Source organism: Arctopsyche grandis, chromosome 7 (genome assembly GCF_051622035.1).
Source record: "Arctopsyche grandis isolate Sample6627 chromosome 7, ASM5162203v2, whole genome shotgun sequence".
Classification (NCBI taxonomy): Eukaryota; Metazoa; Arthropoda; class Insecta; order Trichoptera; family Hydropsychidae; genus Arctopsyche; species Arctopsyche grandis.
This window is the reverse complement of record NC_135361.1, coordinates 16,542,078-16,563,973: the sequence shown is the minus strand read 5'-3', so window position 1 is coordinate 16,563,973 and position 21,896 is coordinate 16,542,078. Positions and strand designations below refer to the sequence as shown.

At 34.4% G+C, this 21,896-nt stretch overlaps 1 protein-coding gene across 2 annotated transcripts in view; it reads left to right on the top strand.

Annotated features, from left to right (window-relative positions):
- LOC143914599 (SUN domain-containing ossification factor) overlaps positions 1-21,896 on the top strand; it is a 39,097-nt gene that overhangs the window by 7,844 nt on the left and 9,357 nt on the right. The gene's annotated exons all lie outside the window — the stretch shown is intronic.

Below are 21,896 nucleotides of genomic sequence, written 5' to 3'. Positions count from 1 at the left end.
TCAAGTCACTTCTTCAAGTATGCATATCTTGTTTGAATTGTTCCATGTATGTAATATGTATTACGATTTCTACACAGATATTGTCTATCGCGTTTCGGATGACGAATTGCCATTTAATTCGCTGGAATCTTCCTAATCTTAATTTCCGTGTGAAAATCTGATCTGTGACTTAGAGGGTTCATAGTCTGTCCATCGTGTGTGCATTCAGATGCATCTCATTGTATGGAAGTGTAAAATAAACCGAACAAACAACGGTGTTTATTTGAGGAAGGTCGATGTACCGGAACGCATATGTTGAGCTGTTTCAATGCTCCTCAAAGTTTAGTGGACTCTGTGACTATTTTAACGGGAACAATATCCCCGGGGATTCTTTGCATACTTAGTATGACATATTCATTGATAGAACCTGTTTTAAAATCGAACAGACAATCTTTGAAGTAAGCTGCAACTAAAGCAACCAAACCGACAGGGTCTTAATGTCCAATATACACAATATATGTATGTAAAGCATTCACCAATTAAAAGTGTTCTTGTGTTTTGCGCACAATTGGATTCCGTTTACGCCTCCCGTGGAGTGAGCTTGTAAACAAATGCATTTATCTTACTTATTTAACACACGTGAATACCCAATAGTCAAACATACTTGTCTTGGCTTACTTCCAGAAATGTGCACGGAGCTAAAATCTTTACGGAGTGTTCGTACGCTATATCTACGTATTGCCCCAGAAAACCGTACCTTACGTAAAACAAGTTTTTCTATCAGTCGAGTATAAAAATAAGTAGCACAAAGTTGCTTGTTTTGTTTAGTTGTATAAAATAAAATTGATCAAATTGAGTTGATTTGCATAGGCGCCAAAATATATGGCTCTGGGGGAAAATTCAAATATTTAAAATGACACCAATGACCACGACGCTCAGCATTGAGCAAGCGAGAGAAAAGAAAATAAAGGGGAAAATTTAATCTAATGACCAAAAGAAAGAGTAATTAAAAATAAAAATAATCAATTGTGTGTCAAAAGAGGGCTGTACACCCGAAACCTTAATTTTGTTACCGTTCCTTTCTTCGGTATATATATTGAGTGTATGTATATATTGAGTGAATGTGACAATATATATCAATATATATATTGCGTGAATGCGACAGTTGCGCTTCGACCAGATAAAACGTTTTAAATTGACAAAATCGAGGTTTCGTATTCTACTATTTTCTCCTCCAAAACTAGACCAATTTTTAAAAAAAATTCATCATCGGTATGAGAAAGATATTTTCTGTGCATCTATCGGCGTATTTTTTTTTAAATCGACCGTTAAATAACCACGCTAGACTCTTTTCGTGGGTGTAAAAAAGAGGCGATTTTATAGATGCTTGGCGGCTCCTAGCTCCTATAAAAAATAATCAATCAAAAAAATAAAACGATAGATGCACCCCAATGGTGGATATCCATAGCATATAAAAAAATAATTTCTCTAGTGCCATAATTGAGGTAGGGAGAAGTATAGTACGTTTGTACGGACAAGGCGCTGCTGTCCAGCCCTCTTAATACCTATAAGTACTAGTGGACTTGTGGTTAGCATATTATGCTTTCTAGTAGAGTGGTCACGGTTCGATTCTCACTAACTGCTGGCCAGACCTTGGTTTGACTCCAGGTTGATCGTTTCCTATTAGAGTTTTTTTTGTCAATTTTTCTGATTTTCATTGAAACGGTTCTTGTAAATTGGCATCTCCTTTCCAATTTTTCTTACAAATCTCAAGTTATTCAGCGTCTTGAGGTTCGTCAATTAGTATAGTAACATGCTGCAAAAGTTTCTCCATAGATGTCACTGTGGATGATGTTTGTGTGAATTCGCATTGCATAAATGCTTGTATTAATTGTATTGCACAAATGCTTGTATTAATTGTATTGATCGTATTGCATCTGTATTAGTACACTTGTCACTTTGGAACGACCCGTAATGGCTAGTGTACATGTATTGCATCTGTATTTATTAGTACACTTGTCACTTTGGAACGATCTGTAATGCCTAGTGTACATGTTCGATTAACATAAAAAAAATATAAGTACTTAACGACTTTTGTCGACGAATTCGTCACCGCTGGGTGAACGGGAATTTGCCGGTTTCACTTACGTCGCTTACCATTTCGGGTCAAGCCCTTAATACTGGGTTGACACGGTGTGAGTAGCTTCGACCAAGTAACTTGGTCGGGTAACTTGGACGTTATTCGCAATTACATATGTACATACGTCTAAGTTACTCGCATCGTGTCAGCTCGGTATAAAAGTAGCTGGACCCCGGGAATTTGTTCCCTCTTTCCCTTCTCCTCGGCCCCGTATGTATGTATATGTACTAAACATTACCATATAAAGCAAGGTTAAGTCATAGCTTTTAGCTGGAATCAAGAGTCGCCGAAAATTCGAGCGGCTTCGACTCTGATTTCGCGATTAAATCGCATTTATTTTTTAACTTAATTGTTTATTTATATAAGTACTAGCTGAACCCCGGCATGCGTTGCAATGCCATAATAACGCATGCAATTCCCGTTCCCATTCCCGTTCCCGTTCCCGTTCCCATTTCCGTTCCCGTTCTCGTTCCCATTCCCATTTGTCGGAAAAACGCAGGTAGCGAACACATTTGAAATTATTGCGTTGCAATGACACTCATTCCCGTTTTTCCCGTTTCCGTTCCTGTTTTTTTTTCACAGTAATCTTCCCGGACATGCATACAACAAATCCTGAAAGTTCCATCGTATTCGCTTCAGTGGCTTAGGAGCCTATTCGAGATACACACACACACACACACTCACACAGACATTCATTTTTATATATATATATAGATTATTAAATAATTAAAAATGATTCATCAATAACCTCTGCAGATCTGAGGCGACGCGTATTTGTCTTTTTTCATGTTTAGGACAGAATGAGGAGAGATCTGCTATTTGATCATTGGCGTGCCGCAGAAATTTCTCTGTTTCTATAGCACAGCCTTAAATGTGCGCGAGAGGGATACAAAAGGATGCTGTATGGGTGTTTTCGGTGATATTTTATCATTGTAAAGACATAGATTTGATAGCGATCGAACGGTGATTTATATACGTGGAAGAAATGTAGGAGAAACCTGTCAAAATAATAAGATTGTTCGGAATGCATATTCCCGTGCAATCTCGGTTTCATATGCACCCGAATTTGATATGGACAACCCCTGCGGTGTGAAGATACACCTCTCGCCGCTGGAGTCCATGTACGCGTCCCGTGCCACACTTTTGTATGTTCTTTATGTTCTCACCATAAGTCGTGTTTTATCGTAACGACTCATCAGCCCTGATATAAAGTAGAAAAGCATACACTAATATTTGTTTATTTATATTAAATACACATACGATAATATCTAATATGTGTACATATGTAAGTGTGTTAAGTTTTCCGCATTATTTTGTATTCGGCTGTATTGCATCCAATACTTCGTGTCTTGTACGCTGCCAAAATATGACGATTGAGTATTTTTGACATACCCAATTAGGTCTGTCAACATGTTATTAATTATTTGTTAATTATACGTATCTCTTATCCTATTGCCAATATCACATAATACGCAAGCAAGTGTCTTAAAAATACGTCTTCAAATTAGAAAAATTCAATATGAAAAAAGAGGTCGTTTTGAAAGTCGCCACATCTAAGCTTTTATACAAACATCAATAGTGTGTGATAATTTTTGTTGTGTTGGCGCGAAACCAACGCTAATTAAATTTAAGAGAATCTTTAAAATACCTCAACACACGCTTTGTAAGTTTTCTCTTTTGTCTAGCATTTACTTCGATCGATTGGATACACGTGCATTGTCGGATTTATGTCTATATTTATCGGTTAATGTGCAATTTAATGCCTTTGGAGTGTTTTGTTCAGTAATTGTTGTGACCTTTCAGTTTTCTTTTGAAAGAAACGCATTTACATAAGTACTCGAGTTCAATCGTATGTAAAATTTAAAATTTTTATTTTGTTTTGACCGTGAATAAAAAAATAAAGATGATTCAGCCAATTCATTGCAAATATTTTTATAAATTTCCATTAAAAACAAAGAAAACACATAATTATATAATTTAGTTGATTGTAAAAAAAGAGGTTTGTTAAAAAACAACTCAATAATCAGCCAAGGAATTATAATTTGTATGTATCTATATTCTTTATATAACTTGGTCATTGAATGTTACACCAAATAAATCCAATGCACTCAAAGAAGTATGGAACGCTGTATTCTCGGCACAATGAGGAGAGATAGGAAACCGAATAGGTTGACGAACTATTGACCGAATGAACACAATGAAGACAGGCACTTGGCCGACGGATGCTTGGCCAAACGGACATTAGGCCGACGGACATTTGGCCGAACGGATATTAAGCCTACGGTTACTACACCTACGGAAATTTGGCCGTATATGTTTTTTAATTGCTCAAAAATCAAATTTTAACGATAATTCGAGGTGATTTCTGAATAATGTATATGCTTTCAGCGAGTTTTGAGTAATTTTGATTCAAAATCAGTCGAATGTCCGTTCGCCCAAAAATCAATCGGCTTAATGTTCATTCGGCTAAGTGAAAAGTATGACAAGGGTAGTGGATATGATGAATAGATTGATATGAAGGGTAGTGAATAAGATGAATTGATTGAAATGGCAATGGGCGTATCACGTAGTCAGAAAATTGGACAAAATAAGTGCTGAGATGGTACCCAAGGGAGTGTAAATGAGTGAAAGGAAGGTCGCAAGGAAGATGGTTGGACGAAATTAGGAAAATGTGTGGGGTGAGATGGATGAGATTTGCGCAAAATAAACTAGTGGAGACCTGTTGGAAAAGACTACATCCAGTAGTGCAGAGCATCGTAACCTCTGGTTATTCGTGGCACACATTGTTTACGAAATACATACATACATATGTACTTCATCGGCAGTCGCTAGTAATTCCGTATATGCATAGGGACAAAACACTAACTAACATCGGTTTTCTCCCTCAAACGCGATCTCACTCGCACGCATTAGGCCGAAGTGCTGTTCGGGGAACACATATTACCGCGGTGCACGGGTTACGATGCCCTGCAGTAGTGGGTGGTGAATGGCTGTAAATGATGACTATGATATTATTTTTATGATGCATAACTGTCTCTGTGCATTTGGAAAAAAATCTATTTAAATTAAATGTTCGGAAAAATCAACATTTTCCAAGAAAACTTTTTATATTCGTATAACCACTTTAAGCATATGTATAAAATAGTATGTATGTGCATATAAGAGATACTTAAGAGATGCATTTGAATTTTAGAAATATAAATTCAACAACTTGAAATTAGGGGTCAAGTCTCTTAAAAACCAGCCCAAACTATTAAACGATAGCCTCCCATTAGTTACTATCCGGAATTGCATTTTCACTTTATCACATCGACCTTGCTCTTATAATTCGCACGAAACATTCGATAAGCATCTACTACATATGTATTATACGTATGAACATATTTACGTTGGAGTATCAATGCGTAATTTTCAAACATTTTGAAATTTTAAGTGCCCACTTTTTCATTGAATTGGATAATATAAATACAAAATGTCATTCACTATACATACACAGAACGAAAAGTCGTACGTATAAACGCGGAACTGCGCCAATCTCTTTGACATTGCAAATGCGAAGTTATTCTACGTTCAAAATTCAAAATGTAATAAAAAAAAATAGTGAAACATCGATGTCAGCGAAGAATGCTTTATTTACTCGAGGCTTAAAAAAACATGTGTTTATATATTTGAAAAGACCGGTTGCGATTCGTTCGTACGGCGTAATTTTCGTCTTCTTTAAGTTGTGGAAATATTTAATTCGTGTAGAGCGAATGACGCACGCAATGGCGTCTTTCAATTTTGGGTACGGTCGGGTCGGTCAAACTCTGGCCTTTGCCATTGAATATGGATCGATTTTTTATTTTTTCTTGAAGACTTTAACGATGCATAGTTCGACATTGAAAACTGTTGAAAATTATTCATAGACAGAGTAAATAATTAAAATAGTAATTTCAAACGATAAGTTTCAACAATCGTGCACACTTGTGTAAACAACACTTTTCATTTCCATACATATCTACATATGTACTTCTGTAGTTGTAAACTTTGAATTGTTGAATGGAATATTATGAAAACAACATTCGTACTCATATGTACATAGCTAATGGAAATAAATAATAAAACATACACTGAAATAGTTTTTATTATATCAAAAATCAAATATAATCTACACATACGTATGTATAATAAGCGAAATATAAATATTTTTATTTTATTTATGTATTTATAGTGGTGAATATGTAGATGAAGTATTGTGATTTGTGAAAATTTGACTATTTTTTTTCTTTATAATTAAAATTTAATACTTGGGAAAGGTACATAGGATAGCCGATGGATACAATTGTATATTTTCCCATGATGCTATTTTCAAGTTGCCCCTGAACGATGGTATTAAACTTGGATGGTTAAAGATCGTACATATGCATGTTTATACATTTTTAAATCATATTAAAATAGTGATGACATAGTCGCTAGAATAATTTTCCCTAACATTTGATAAATTGGCAAAATCTGAACAGAAACGATCGACTTGGAGTCACAAATATCTACATAAGTCTGACCAGCAGCACTACGGAAATACTCGGAATACATTATTTTCAGTCGAGTTCAATGCACGGGATCGAACCCGGCAACCTCTCGTTGATTAGCATTAACGCAACCACCGAGATATGCTGCTGGCTTAAACTCAGAATCGGTTTTAAAAAATGTATGTGTCTGGATTTTGAAGATGATTTGAACACCGACTGAATACATCGAAATGTTGTTTAAAACAACAAAAATATTTATAGCATCCAATTGTCGGGAGTGTTATTAATTCGAAGAGCGTCCAACTACATATACATATGTATTGTAAAACTTTATTGGTTCACAAGGTCGTTTAATTTTTCTGAAACGTAGTGTACTCGTGTCGGTAAGCTAATATTGATTCATTATTAACACACGTGTCAATCGTAAACGATACCAATGAAATTATCGATTTTAATTTGTACAATTTCTGGACACATTTAATATCTCTATTTACGCTATTATATGTATAATTGGTTCCAAATAGGTACTACAAATATATGGACATATGTATATCAATAAAATGCTTCTGTATGCTATTGTAGAAATTACGAAATAGACGTGCATATGTAGACGTCCATTTCATTTGACAAGATTCAAATGCATTTTTTATTACATAAATCGCTGATTTTCGTGGTACTGAAAAACTCGAAATTAACCATTTACGGAGACATCTACGGATTTAGACTTGTACATAATTTTTTACTGTACGTAAATCAAATTCAGATAGTGGTGACATAGTGGGTAGGATGGTTTTTGTCAATTTGATAGAAGAACCTTTAAACAATGAAATCAGATAAGTTGGCAAACTATGATAAGAAACGATCGAATTGGAGTCACGAATATTCAAATCTGACCAGCAGTATTAAAGATTAAGACGGGGTCAAACACGGCAACCTTTCGGTGCTTAACATAAACGCCAACCACTGAGCTATGCCGCTGGCTATGTGGTAAAATGGCAATAGTAGTAAGATTTGAAATAGTAAATACTGATTGCTTTGAATGGCGAATATACGAAGATATCAAATGTCAAATTGCAAGAATATGAACATTTGACATACATTATTTCTTATTCAGTTGATCCCTCAATACTGAGGATTGTAACCTTCATGAACTATTGACATCTGGCGTGTGGCTCACGATTATTTTCCAATCTTCCTTTGAATTGGCATTTCGAAGTGCATCGACCACAGAATAGCCAAGAGTTGACTTATAGATCTCCCTCTTCGTCTCTTCCCCTCTACAGCTCCAACCACATCAAGCTTTTCTAGGCTGCTGTCGTCTCTTCTCGACTCCGAAATTTGGAGAATTCGTCCCAAAAATACGGTTGACAGGCTATCATTGATCTAAAACTCCTTCAATATTGAAACATTGGTTCAAAAGATCATCAGCATTCGTCTCCAGCGCCTTATTTCAATAGCCTCAATTTTCTAACGTTCGGCTGATTTTATTGTCCCAGCTTTCTTTTTGGCATATGTAGTAAACAAGGCTTCTTTCTAAATGCATTTTAATGCTTCTGTCCTTCCATATTTTGATAAGTTATGGGCATCCCAATTCTTCTTCTAGTTTCTCCATCCCATCCTCCACAATTGTCGATTCGAGAACTCAAATATACGAATTCACTAACCACTTCTAGTCCATACAGATTTTTTTTATTTTTAAATGCTTTTTATTATTACTAAATTATGTTTACAATGCATCTTATATATTTTTTAATAGTTGCTGATCTTCTGATCATTTTCTATTTTACAATTTTATTTTATTATTGTTAGTAATCTTAGTATTATATTATTAAAATGTTAATGTACAGCACAATAGGAAAAAGAGCTCAAAAACCTATTAGTCCGTAGAGTTGTTATTCATTTCTTATATAAGTTATACTTCAAAATATCACTTCTATCTACTATCATGATTCATGACTTTTGTCTTCGGTTTATTCCATTTAAGGCCCAATCTTTGGCTCTCAATTTCGAGACCACGAAGAAGTTCAAACATCTCTTCGGCATTGTTGGTTATGTCATTACTCATTAATATTCTTTAGGTTAGAGTTTCTTTCCTCTATGAAAACTCCATCATTCCAGCCATCTAGTGCCATCCGCATTATATACATATGTAGAATCCCCATAGACAAATAAAATATATTATATATTTATAATACAATTTTTTTAGACCTATAGTTTGACAATCGCTATGATTACTATACAAAGATAGGTAGATGTAGAGTGTTATTTTATTATAATCGTTTGCCCTCGGTTGGCTCGAATGCGGGTCGCGTGCAAGTTTCTCGTTTCATCTCAATATGGTATTGAATTTATACATATTCAATTACATTTTAAATGTTTGTATTCCACATACGAGAGTTGAGTTGGGGTTTAAAAACAAGCCACCGCCAATTTTAAATTAATTAAGATATATGTATATGTATGTTCGATTTTGAGAATCGCTGCATTTGGAGTCTTCCCACGGATTAATTCACGAAGTGTATTGAATTGGTATGGTTTAAATTGTCGTTCGTACAGATTGTGTAGGCACAATCATTATATTCACTACGTGTAATGTAATCATCACCCACTTTCCGGTTCTTGAATGTATGTATGTATGTACATATATCTAATGTTCCTTGTGCATTTTGAATGTTTGACAATGTCTTTCTTCCTTGTTAGCATTCCAAAGAATATTTCAATTAATATACATACATATGTAGTGTTTAAAATATATATAAATATATATTTTAGCTAAAGCTAATGCACTGAGATGTTGATCTTGATTTTATCAATGTATTTACGATGTCGATATCAAATTCCTCAATTATTTGTATGTTCAAATTGACATTTATTATATGGTGCGTTTTTCGTATACTAGAATTATCTAGAATTTAGATATCGTTGATTACTGCAATATCGGTTGATTGTTTTCAAGGAAAATTGTCTTTTAATTTTATTCAGGTTTTTTCCCCTCTATAATTGATAAATTATGCACTTATAAAGTCCAAAATTTATATATTCTATATTTCATATATGTACATATAATACGAGAATTATTTATTCCACTTCAATTGGATTAAATTATTAATAGCACTTGCGTGTTTTTCCCCCCCTAGTTATTATATTGGGGCTTGCATGTTTCGAATTTTGTCGCACATTTGTATTTACATATTTAAATAATATTCACAATAAAAATTCAATTGTAAGGCTTCAATTTCAATTAAGAATATTAAAAAAATAGCAATTAAAAAATTAAAACTGTGTTCACACGACCAGAATTTTTCAAATACTTTATTATATTCGAAAATTAAAAAAAAATTGATCATTAATTCTACTTTATTAACTTTTTTATTATATCTATGACTACATACAGGGCCGCCAAGAGGAATCCCGGGTCCTGGGAAAAATAATTCCCGGATCCCTGTGACGAACTAAAACAATTATTTAGATATATTTTTAATATGCTAATAATCTATCAGAACTTTTAGAAAAATACCTATGTTACAACATATACCATATATGTTGGTTGCTATTTTTTTTTAATAATTGAATAAGAAAGTATGATATAACAGGTATGATTTCCGACACGGCGCCCTTCGAATATTCAGGGCTCTGAAACTTTACCCCGGTTCTCCCCCCCCTCTCGTCGGCCCTGAGTACATACCATACTTATTAAATTAAAGCCTATGCATATAAATATTTTCTTACTCCGTCAGTTCAATGCTCTTATATCCTTGCTTACATTCTCTTGGGTACCAATATTTCCGTCCACACATCTCGCTCATTGCCATTTCAATCTCTTCGCCTACTCCATTATGTTTGCTGCTTACGTCATACTTTTCACATGTATGATTCCTCATAATTGGAATACTTCTATGCATTCTCCTGGTGCATATTAAATATATTGCATCCAGTGTCTATGATCGATAACTGTATTCTTACAGCATGTTTTTTCCTCAATTTCCCTACTTCCAATCAAGCCGTTGATCTTAACTCTTTGATACCACATCTGAGATATTGATTTCACAATACTTCTAATAATTCTTGCATGCTCTTTTTGAGAGAGTCTACACTACAGTTTCTAATCATGAGCCAGATGCGTCGAACGATAACCAGTTGCGCCACAGAGCGCGTCCTGTTATAATGCTGTTGTTGCAGTTGCGTCACCCTAAATCCATTTATTACACTTAATTAATGGATGAGAAGACTTGCTGTTCTAGACCTGTTTTCGTGACGATCTAAATTTTAAAGAATCTGCTGAAATTGTACCCAGAGAAAGTAATGACACTTTCATTTCGATCAAAATCTATTTAGGTTGGTTTTTGCCGATTGTGCATACGAGATTGAAAGTGAGTGCAATGCACTTTGAATCTATCAATTTATCTACATATGTACAATATTCAACCATTACTATCGCTTTTATGATCGATTTCAATTGCGTACAAATATCGTTTTATAATTTGATTTGATGCGGGGCTCCACTTGTTATTACTGCGCACAATTTTTGAAGTGTATATGCAAAATTTGTGCTCGAATAATATCAATACGCATGTTGAATGTTATTTATGAAAATTATGTGTATTCTTAGGTGTTCAATTATGGCGCGAGTAGAATTTGCCTTCTTAAATTTGTTTATTCTTTTGAATTATTCATAGAATTAACTTTTATCGCTCCTGATGAGTATCCATTTTTTTGTTTAATGATTTTGATTATTTTTGTCTTTGTTCGAGAAAATTTATGATATCTTTTGTATTTTCACCTGGGCGATACAATTGGAAGAAAACAATAAAGTATTGGATACGTATGTTTATGCATATGTTACAGTGTTCAATCTTATTTGTTCATACACGAACTATTGGCTTTAATTTAAGTGCTAACAATCAAAAGCTATCTTCCGACATACCCACCAGGTGTTGTATGAATCTTCTAGCTGAAAAAAATACTTTTGAGATGTAAATACGCCAAATATTTGAAATGGTAAATGTACATAGAGGATGGGACAAACGATTGATAATACTCATAGTTTGTGCGTGAACTTGATAGTTAGTTTGTCAGTTGATTCTTTTGTGAACACTATAACTGGTCATATTGGTTCGTGTATGAACAAACTAGTATTTTAATGAACGAACGAAATGTACACTTGAACTGTAACATATACAGGAATAAATCAAACAGATACATAAATTAAATTAAAATACATAAATCAAACTGTTTTCACACAAACATCATTTTCATCATTTACAGTCATTGCTGGATGTGCCACATCTCCTTCCATTCACATATTTTTTGGCAACTTTCAATCCTCTCACCCTATATATTTTTACAAGGCTTTTCTTGACTTCGCTTTTACAATTTAATATATATGTACATATATACATACATATCCCTGTAGCCCTTTTTGCAACCTTTTACATTCCCTCGGGTACCATTTAAGCACTTCGTCCATCTATCGTCCGTTCTTCTGGCAATCCGACTCGCTCATTGGTGATCCTTAGGGCGCAGACTAGATAATTTTGCACACGTAAAAAAAACGCTATCACGCCTGATCTAGCCAAAACTTTAGTGTGTACCGTAGCGATGCATCCCAAAACTCACCCCCCGGATTGCTTTGGGTGATGTATGTTCCCTGTATTAACATATGTAGTTTCAACAGTGATCTATAACAATTCCTATATTTAAAGAAATGTAGGACACACTTGTCGAAATAATAAAATGGTACGAATTTACCAACCTCATTAACAGATGGAGTCTACCATGCATGCTGTACCGTATGATTCTGTGTGTCTGCGCCTTTACTCTCTCTATTATATCAACTACCCTTGTCATTCTTTACTTTATGTATTTTTTTTTTTAATATGTACACGCAGCGTATGCTTATACCCCCTACTGATAAAATAGCCTCAATTTCTCCAAACTAATTCTACACGCTATTATGTACTTTTATAATAAAATGTGCTACTCATTGGAAATAATTGACTATTTCTTCGACTTGTCGATCGTGTCGTGGAGTTGCGAAATTTTATGTAAAATTTCTGTTAAATTGCCGCGTGAAAATTTATGGGTACTTCTTTCAGTTAGTACCCAATAAAATGGTTGTATAAACACAATAATATATACACGTGTACATTGATGTTTGGTTTTGAGAGAGTTTTATTTTGTATTCTCGCCATTTGCTAGTTTATAGAGGTAGGCCTGCAGGGAAAAAATTTTCTTTAGTTCCATTATTAAATTCATTCACATATGCAATTATTATGTTTTTAATTTGTACAACATTACTAATTGTTCAAATGTCTATTACACGTATGTACTACATACATTAGAAAAACTAGTACACGGTAAATTCGGTAGACGGATATCGAGCCGTTTCGCATTTGGGTCACGATCTTGTTGTAATTTACACTTATCGCACTTACTCTGCATGCGAAAAATTCAAATTCGCCGCACACGTACCCATGTACCTACTCTATTTTAAATTTCGCACAAACTGTACCCAAAGTGTCCGATCGACCCGAGAAAACTCCACACTACTACGGTGTCCTGAGAATTTTTTTTCACCCGCGACCCGATCGTTACCCTTTCGCTTACTGGGAGTATGTGTCATAAATAATTCTGGATTTTTAGACGCTAAAATTTATCTCCCGAAATGGGATCGGTGCTTCTCAAAGTCGTGGAGAAATGTAGCACTCGCTCGTCCCGTCGTTATATCGTAATATTTGAGCATATGTATGTATATTTGGGCATATATCATATCATTCTACATATATCATTCTACTTACTATACGTGTTCTCGTTCATATTATAATGTATTTTAGTACTTAACATATGTGACTACTGTGTGCTCTAAGCGTTTAATATCTACGTACATAGATCTAGGATACCGAATTGAAACCTCAGACTTAAGCGAATAGAATCCCAGAGACTATGTGACCGTTCAGGGGTTATCTGTTATCGGATTAAATAAGTGCTTGCACTTAGACCAACGGATATCTGTTATCGGATTAACTAAGTGCTTGCACTTACTTCCAGGATTATATTTGGACTCTAAGTGCATTTAGGCTGAACAATGACCGTTATTAGTCCTTTCTCAGAATCGGTACGGGGAGACCCAATGTCGTGGAAATACATATCCGAATACGTGGCTATACAACAGGTAAACAGATTAGACGTCCTGAGAGATCTACCCTTTATAAGGCGGTACGTTGGCTATATCATGTAATTCTAGACTGAGCACTGCCAGTGCGTGTATCTCCTTAATCATCAATAAACGCTGTGAAACGACTGTTGACCTTTTACTTGGATCCTCCACCCACCCCTACGCAACAATATTATTAACATTAAAATCAATTAAGAAAACAGGTGAACAAATTTAAATCAATCATTTTATGTCGCATCTCATCGAAATTTAGACCATGTTTAAACGTTATGCATAACATTGTCGCATAACATATTTAACCAGCGGCGTGGACTAGTGGTGAGCATATTATGCTTTCGAGCCGAGTGGTCACGGGTTCGAGTCCCACTAGACTCCCGCTGCTGGCCAGACATTGGCTTGTGACTCCAGGTCGATTGTTTCTTTTCAGAGTTTGTCAATTTTTCTGATTTTCATTGAAACGGTTCCTGTAAAAATTGGCATCTCTTTCCCTATCTCTCTTGCTAATCTCAAGTTTTCAATGTCTTGAGTTTCGCCAATTAAAAACACTTCAGGGGGTGAGTTTTGACAAGGATCGCGACCTATCCGTTAGGTGCAAACACACAATCGTACTCAGCACGTGTATTTTTATAGTATTTATAGTTTTGCACATTCAACAAAAAATTTTAGCACCCCTAATCTATACCGTCGCAATCCTTTTCTTTTTTTCTGTTTATCAGTTGATTTGTTTTTGAGAACGAAGTACCTGCTTTAATAATTTCTCTTACCCATATGTATATTGGAATCTCGCAATTTCATAATCAGATTCTTTCAGTAGCATATAATAATTTTGTGCTGCTAACTAGAACCAGGTACTATTGGAGTTTTATAATCTTTTAAAATTTTACAGACTAAAAGTGCAGTTTAGATAGTTTTACACATGCAAAAAAAAATACTAGCACGCCTAATCTATACTGTCGCGATCCTCCCGCAAAACTCACCCCCCTGAAGTGTTTCGGTGATATTTTATCCATGTATGACATGTAGATTTGACAGGGATCGATAACGGTGATTCCCAGATTTGAATAAATGTAGGAGAGGCTTGACAAAATAATAAGATCGTGCGAATTAACAATGACCCGAAGAAACGCCCTTTCAGGCTGGAAACCACGAGCACGTGCATGCCGTATGATTCAGTGTTTTTACTCCTTTACATAGAAGTTCAAGTTCGTCAGCCAGTAGAAATCGAGATCTAAAGTTTGTCTATTGCCTACATAAATTTAGAATAATTTTACATATATTTTATTATTACAATACATATGTATATCTAAGGTTTTTCCAGCATCTTGGTAACTAATAATAGTTTGAATGTCTCTCTTTAATATAATAAATAGACTAATATGACTACATCCAAAAATGGATAGAATGTTCGCGTCAATACATTAGTAATTCGATCAATGATGAAAAAGTGGTCCGAAATTTAAGAAGTTATATTCTAAATTTAACTTTTTTGCGCACTTCTATATATGTATGTATTTTTTTTTCAATCTAATATTATCTTACATGTTCCGCGAATCTTTCATTATATTTTGATATGGCTGACTTTCAACGCTATCATTTTACATTTGACCTTAAAGTTCGAATTTATTATGTATTTTTATACTACGAAGTCTCGTGTTACTCGTTAGTATCGTATTACGATCTTCAAAATTATCAGTTCTACATATGTACACATATTTTTAGCTATACTCCATATAAGACAGTGTTGCATATTCCTTGCATTCTTCGACTGTATAAAGAAACTCAACGCATCTCTTTAGAAAACATTCAAAACAAATAATGCTCGTATATATATGTACATATGTATATGCTCGTTAATTAATTCGGTTAACGTGCACCGTTCTACGTATTAGTTCATCGATTTCTAACGACAGTTTCTCGATTGCACTTTTTTGCATATTGTGATGTTATGGTGAACGTTTTCAAACACGTGTAATAATGAGAGTCTGTATGGATTTCACTTTTGACCGTTAACTTTTAGATGAAAGTCGATTTGGCCCTTAACACCCAGACAGTCCGCTTTCTATCCGATGATGGCCTAGAGGTGCGTTCGATCTGTATCAAAATATAATACGAACACTCGCTTAGATGTGAAGTTAACGATGCAAGGCACTTGTTAATCTGCACGTGTTTCACCGTTTTGGTAAAAACTGATAAAGTCTACTATTGAAAGCGAAAGTTGCTCCTCGGCATAGAAATCGTGTGAAGCTGTCTCGATCAGCAACTTTCCAGTCGGGTTTCAGACATTTCAGACCAATTTTGTAATGACGATGGTAAATTGCGCTCAATTGATTCAAATGTTTGACTAAATAGTCGTGGGAATTTAAAATTTTGTTGATCACTTATTAAGTTTGCACGAAAAAGTATTGTTTAATCATAATGATTGGAAAAATATTTATGTTATATGAGTCGAAAGAGACTTTTTATGTAACTATTGTTGCTTCGTAAATCCGTGACGTCATCGAACAAATGAATATTCAAATAAATTTAAATAAAATAAAACTATTCAAATAAATTTAATAGAATGTTTACTATTAGGTTGATCATATTTAAGCGGTTTATATCACAAATACCGAGCGAAGCCGGGTAAAAAGGTACATTTTATATAAGTAGGTGAATAACACTATACAAGTTCCACCCCCTGAATTTGAATATGACAATGATTTTTGTTGGCTTGCCTTTAAAAAATAGGCATATTTTTTATACTTTATATCTTTGACTTTTAAAATTCGCCAGATAATTAATTTAAGTATTTCAAAGCAATAAAAACCAGAATTAATAAAAAAAAACATCTGACTATTGATTTCAAAACGCACAGTTATACTAGATTTTGAATTAAAGACTTAATGCTTATTTTTTTAAACGCTCATATCTCTTAAGCGAGAGCAAGCCAACAAAAATCATTGTCATATTCGAATTCTGTGGGTCAAGCTTAGTAAAGATTGACCAGTCTCCGCTCCGGTATTTTTTTCTTGCTCAGTGTTGTCTGTTGCAACTGCGAACAAATTTCGAAATCATTTGTATATTTTGCAAAAATTTCATCATAAAAAAATCGGACAACGGAAATAGCATTGTGTATTAATATATAAAATTATCGTAATTCCGTCCACATATTTTTAAGTTTACGTACACATATTCAGATAAAAGCATTGCTGATTTTGATCTTTAGTAGTAATTTTATGTAATTACAACCGTGCGATAATCACGCCACACACACCTTAACTACAATCTTATCAATGTTGTTTTTAAGATTTAAACAATAATTTCTATTATTCAATAGAGCAAGTGTAATATTGCAATTGTCGATAGGCGATAAGTTTAAAGCCAAACGCTTAGTAAACATGTGCGCTTTTTTTTAGATGACGATTGTGTTTACATCCGAGGTTATCGAAAGCCACGACTTTTAAAACACGTTTTGTCGACTTTATATTTATAGAATGATGTAATTATTATAATATTAAATTTCGTATACATATATGTATGTACATACATATGTTATCATCGATCTCTTCGTAACTTTTTCGATCTCTTCGTAAATTTTCAAAGTAAATTGTGAATATTCATACATAGTAAATTAGAGATTCCAATGCCGATACTTCCGGTTTTTTTTTTACAAACGTACCCTTCGGTACTACTGGTTTTACACTAGATTTAAGCTCAACTCTCTTGCAAATCTCAAGTTACTCAACATCTTGATGTTCGCCAATTTCTATTATAAAATACTGCAATTTTTATTGCAAATTATATTGTATTGAACGTATTGTATCTGTATTAGTACACTCAAGCTTCGTTTACATCGCTTACCAGTTTGGCCAAAGCCCAAGTTACTTGGTCCAAGCTACTCGCTTTGTGTCAACCCGATTTTAAGTTCAACCAGTTATTTAACGAATGGCTCCTATTCTACCCGACTTCTCAATGAAATCGTTGCTGCTGAGCCTGGATGTAATATTTTTCACCTCAGTGAGCGTAGGTTATCGAAGATTATGTTAACCTATTTTTATGGTAGGCTGCGCTCATCATTATTTTCATAATTTAATGTGATGTATGAATGGAATTTTGATCTTCTTTATTCCCTACTTTGTATTTTATTATTTGATATTTTTACTTTATATGATATTGTTTTTTATGATTATGTATAAATGTATTTTTTGTCTGTGTATATGTCACAGTGAAATCATAACCAGTTACATCTTCAGGGTTGGTTTTATTCATTTAAGATTAGATTGTTAGGGTGGGTATTATTTAAGGTTAGGATAGGTTAGGTTAAGTAAGGGTTGACCCTATTCATTTAAGATTGGGTTGGTAGGGTTAAATTTATAGAGTTAAACGTTATACATTCATTGTTTGATACATTTTCACTGCTTGAATTGGTGAAAATATATTTTCACTTGAAATATGCTTTCACTGTAACATGTATGTACATGTGTATATTTTTATTATTCTCATCTCTCTGGATTTTTTCGACCATTGTGGCGCATTAGGGCGGTTTCAGACTAGCGTATTTTTCTGCGCGTATATCGACGTTTCGGCATACACGCGCGCTACATTTTGCGCTTCAAAAAACCGGACTCGCGTACACGGGCTTATTCCAGCGTGTTCGCTCCAACCGGTAGTGGTGATTTAGTATCAACATGGATAATACGAGCTTATAAGCGCGTCTACGCTCGTACGAGTTGCGCGTATGGAAAACGACGCGCCTATACGCGCCTACATGCACTTCAAAAAACGAGATTATACGCGCGTATAAAACGCTAGTCTGAAACCGCCCTTAGGAACTCCTGTAATGCCACATTGGTCCAAACTTAAACTTAAATAAATAATAATAATAATTAAGACCAACAAAATAGTAAAAAACAAGTTTCAAAGTTTGATCTGTACTTTTTTCCCAGTATTGAATACTATTTTTTTTCATTTCTGACTGAAACACCGTAGTCTTACTTTGTATTTAAATATTTACTGTGTACGATAAGGCGTACCTGTGTAAACAGACTTGTCGTAAAATTTGGCTTACGCACGAAAAAATCATTAATTTTCCACGTGCAGCCGTTGCTAACTGTCGCCTCTTGCAACTCGGCATACATCCAAAAGTGTATTTAAGAAATTGCACAAATCGCAAATGCACATTTGATAATAAGCATCGCTTGCAACATTCCCCTCGCAACATCTTCCAAATTTTAAATGCATATGTATATTGCGTTATCTGGTAATAGTACGTATGTACGTAGTATTATATATATTTACAGTCGAGCGCTTCGTTTGACGTTTAGCTCTCAGCTTTTCCTGAACTTTTCCCCGAGGCGACTCACTTTATTTATAGCATTCGCACTTCGACGTTGTTTATTTTATTTTTATTTTTACCTGCGATTATTTTTGTAGTCGATAGTTCAAAAAGTTAAAAAAAAAGTCGTTTGACGAGACGACGTATGCTTTTCTCAACGCGAAAAATATTCACACTTGACCTTGCCGTGCACGCAAATTATGTATGTAATAATGTGCGAATTTATATACATTCATACATACATTTTAAATCGAAATTTTATCTTCTGAAATTTTGTTTATTTATTCACGACATAGCGTCAATGTTTAGTCAGTTATAATGTATGTATATGTTACAGTGAAACTGTCACTGACTCGAAGAGTGAGTACGGATATAAGAATAATACGGATATAACAAATTCGGTTCTTAATGTCAGTGAATTTATAGTTCGAATTAAAACGTACTGCCAACCCTAACAACCTTATCTTAAATATATAAAACCAACCCTAACTTAACCTAACTAATTTCCCGAAATAAAATTCTAAAAACTATTTCAAGCATTTTAAACTCCTATACATATGTACATATATGTATGTACATTTATGAAATGCACAGAGAATTTCCTCAATTATTTGATTATAATATTATAACCACTAGATAATCAAATCTATTCTTCGTATTTTCATGTTAATTGTTAAAGATCATCCGGCTAATGATGGAGATGGAAGCGCGAATAATCCTAACTATTCATTTTAAAATATTTCATATTTCTTATTATTAATTTAAAAAAAAAACTTTTATACATATAAACATACAGGTGTTTTTGATATTCTTTTCGTTGATGATTTTCTAATATCAATACGAATTTTCTCAAGTGGTAACTGCATATTATATTCGAATTACTCCAATTGGTCGATTTACTCCAATAAATTGTCAATTACAGTAATTGTCGTATTACTAATGCAATTGACAATTCCTTCTTCACTTGTATCATACGTACATATGTACATATATCGAAAACCCTGCATCGATTTTTCATTGCTTTGTAAATTTGTCATTAATTCACAATTTCCCCAATGTTGTTCAAACTTAAAAAGTCTATTTATAAAACTGGAAAAATTTTCCACTACGATAGAATGAATTAACCCATAATTTTCGTCAAAAGGATTTTAAGATTTTAATCTGGTTGAGCCGCTTCCCAGCCCTTTGCGACAAGTGATCAAACGATCTAGTTGGTACGTGGCACAGGAGGAGACAAACTGCGGCATCCAATGTACCCGAGTGGCTGGAAAAATTGAAGTTCAATTCTGCAAGAATTTGAGATTGCTCACCAAACCTACCAGCAATTTGTAGAAATGTCTTCCCAGATATGTTCTACATACATTGTGACCCAGGAGAATTATAACTTATGTACATATGTATGTGCATAGTACTCCCAGTAGGCTAGAGCCAAGAATATGTTGTCATATAAGCATATCTGAGAAACCTTCTCTGCACTCTCAATTTTAAAGCAATGAACTATAAATTCAAAAATTTATTTTATATAATACTAAAAATTATTTTAGATTCGAATCATCAGACTCACAGAGAGGTACGTGGCACGTGTTTTTTTTTAGATAGATTTGCACAATAAAAAAACGCTAATACGCCTGATCTATGCTATGGAACCTAGACCATAAATCCTTGTATTTACATAGGTTTGAAATTGATCGATAAATGCGATTCCCAAATTTGAAGAAATTTAGGAGAAACTTGTCGAAAATGAAAACCCCTGCGGTCTGAGATATAATTTTTCACCACAGCAGGCCAAGAACGTGCCTGTGCCGTACGGTTCAATGTATTTACACTTTTAAATTGCAGACACAGAGTGATATTCGGCACACGTTTTTTTTTATTAGATAGTTTTGCACATGCCTACAAAACGTTGGCATGCCTAGTCTGTACCGTCGCGATCCTTTCCAAAACCCACTCCCTTAAGTGTTTTCGGTGATATTTTATCCTTGTATTAACATTGGTTTAACAGTGATTTCCATATTTGAAGAAATGTAGGAGAAACTTGTCGAAAATGTAAACCCCTGCGGTCTGAGATATACTTTTTCACCACAGCAGGCCAAGAACATGCCTGTGCCGTACGGTTCAGTGTATTTACACTTTTAAATTGCAGACACACAGAGTGATACTCGGCACGCTTTTTTTTTTTAGATAGTTTTACAAAATTCACTCCCTGAAGTGTTTTCGCTTATATTTTTTTTTTTTATTAACATAGGTTTAACAGTGATTTCCATATTTGAAGAAATGTAGAAGAAACTTTTCGAAGTAAAGATCGTGCGAATTAAGAATGACATGAGGACACGCCTATCACACCTCCAGTCTACTTAGACGTGCCGTACCGCACTTTTGAGTGTGTTCTTACTACAAGGCACTCTGGAAAGGTTTACTAACTCACATTAAACATACCGAATGCATCTACAAACAAAATGGAGTCAGACTCTTTAATCATGCCACTTTATATACATATGTGCATATAAGAATACTAGTAGGTATATGTAGAGAAAACGAGTTTAGGGAACGGTGCCACATTGACGTACATATGTGTCCGTATGAACGTTCGTTGAAAGTGCATTAAATAATTCATCGTTCGTTGCAAAATTCACGTGGATTTTGTAACCTGCACCAGATGCACCGGGCAACTGGGTTAAATATGCGTTTTCGTCTGGTTGCGCTCGTGCTTAACACATGCACATACGAGATGTTATCTGCCGGTTTATGAAACTGTACATTCGCGTCCCACACATTGTCGCC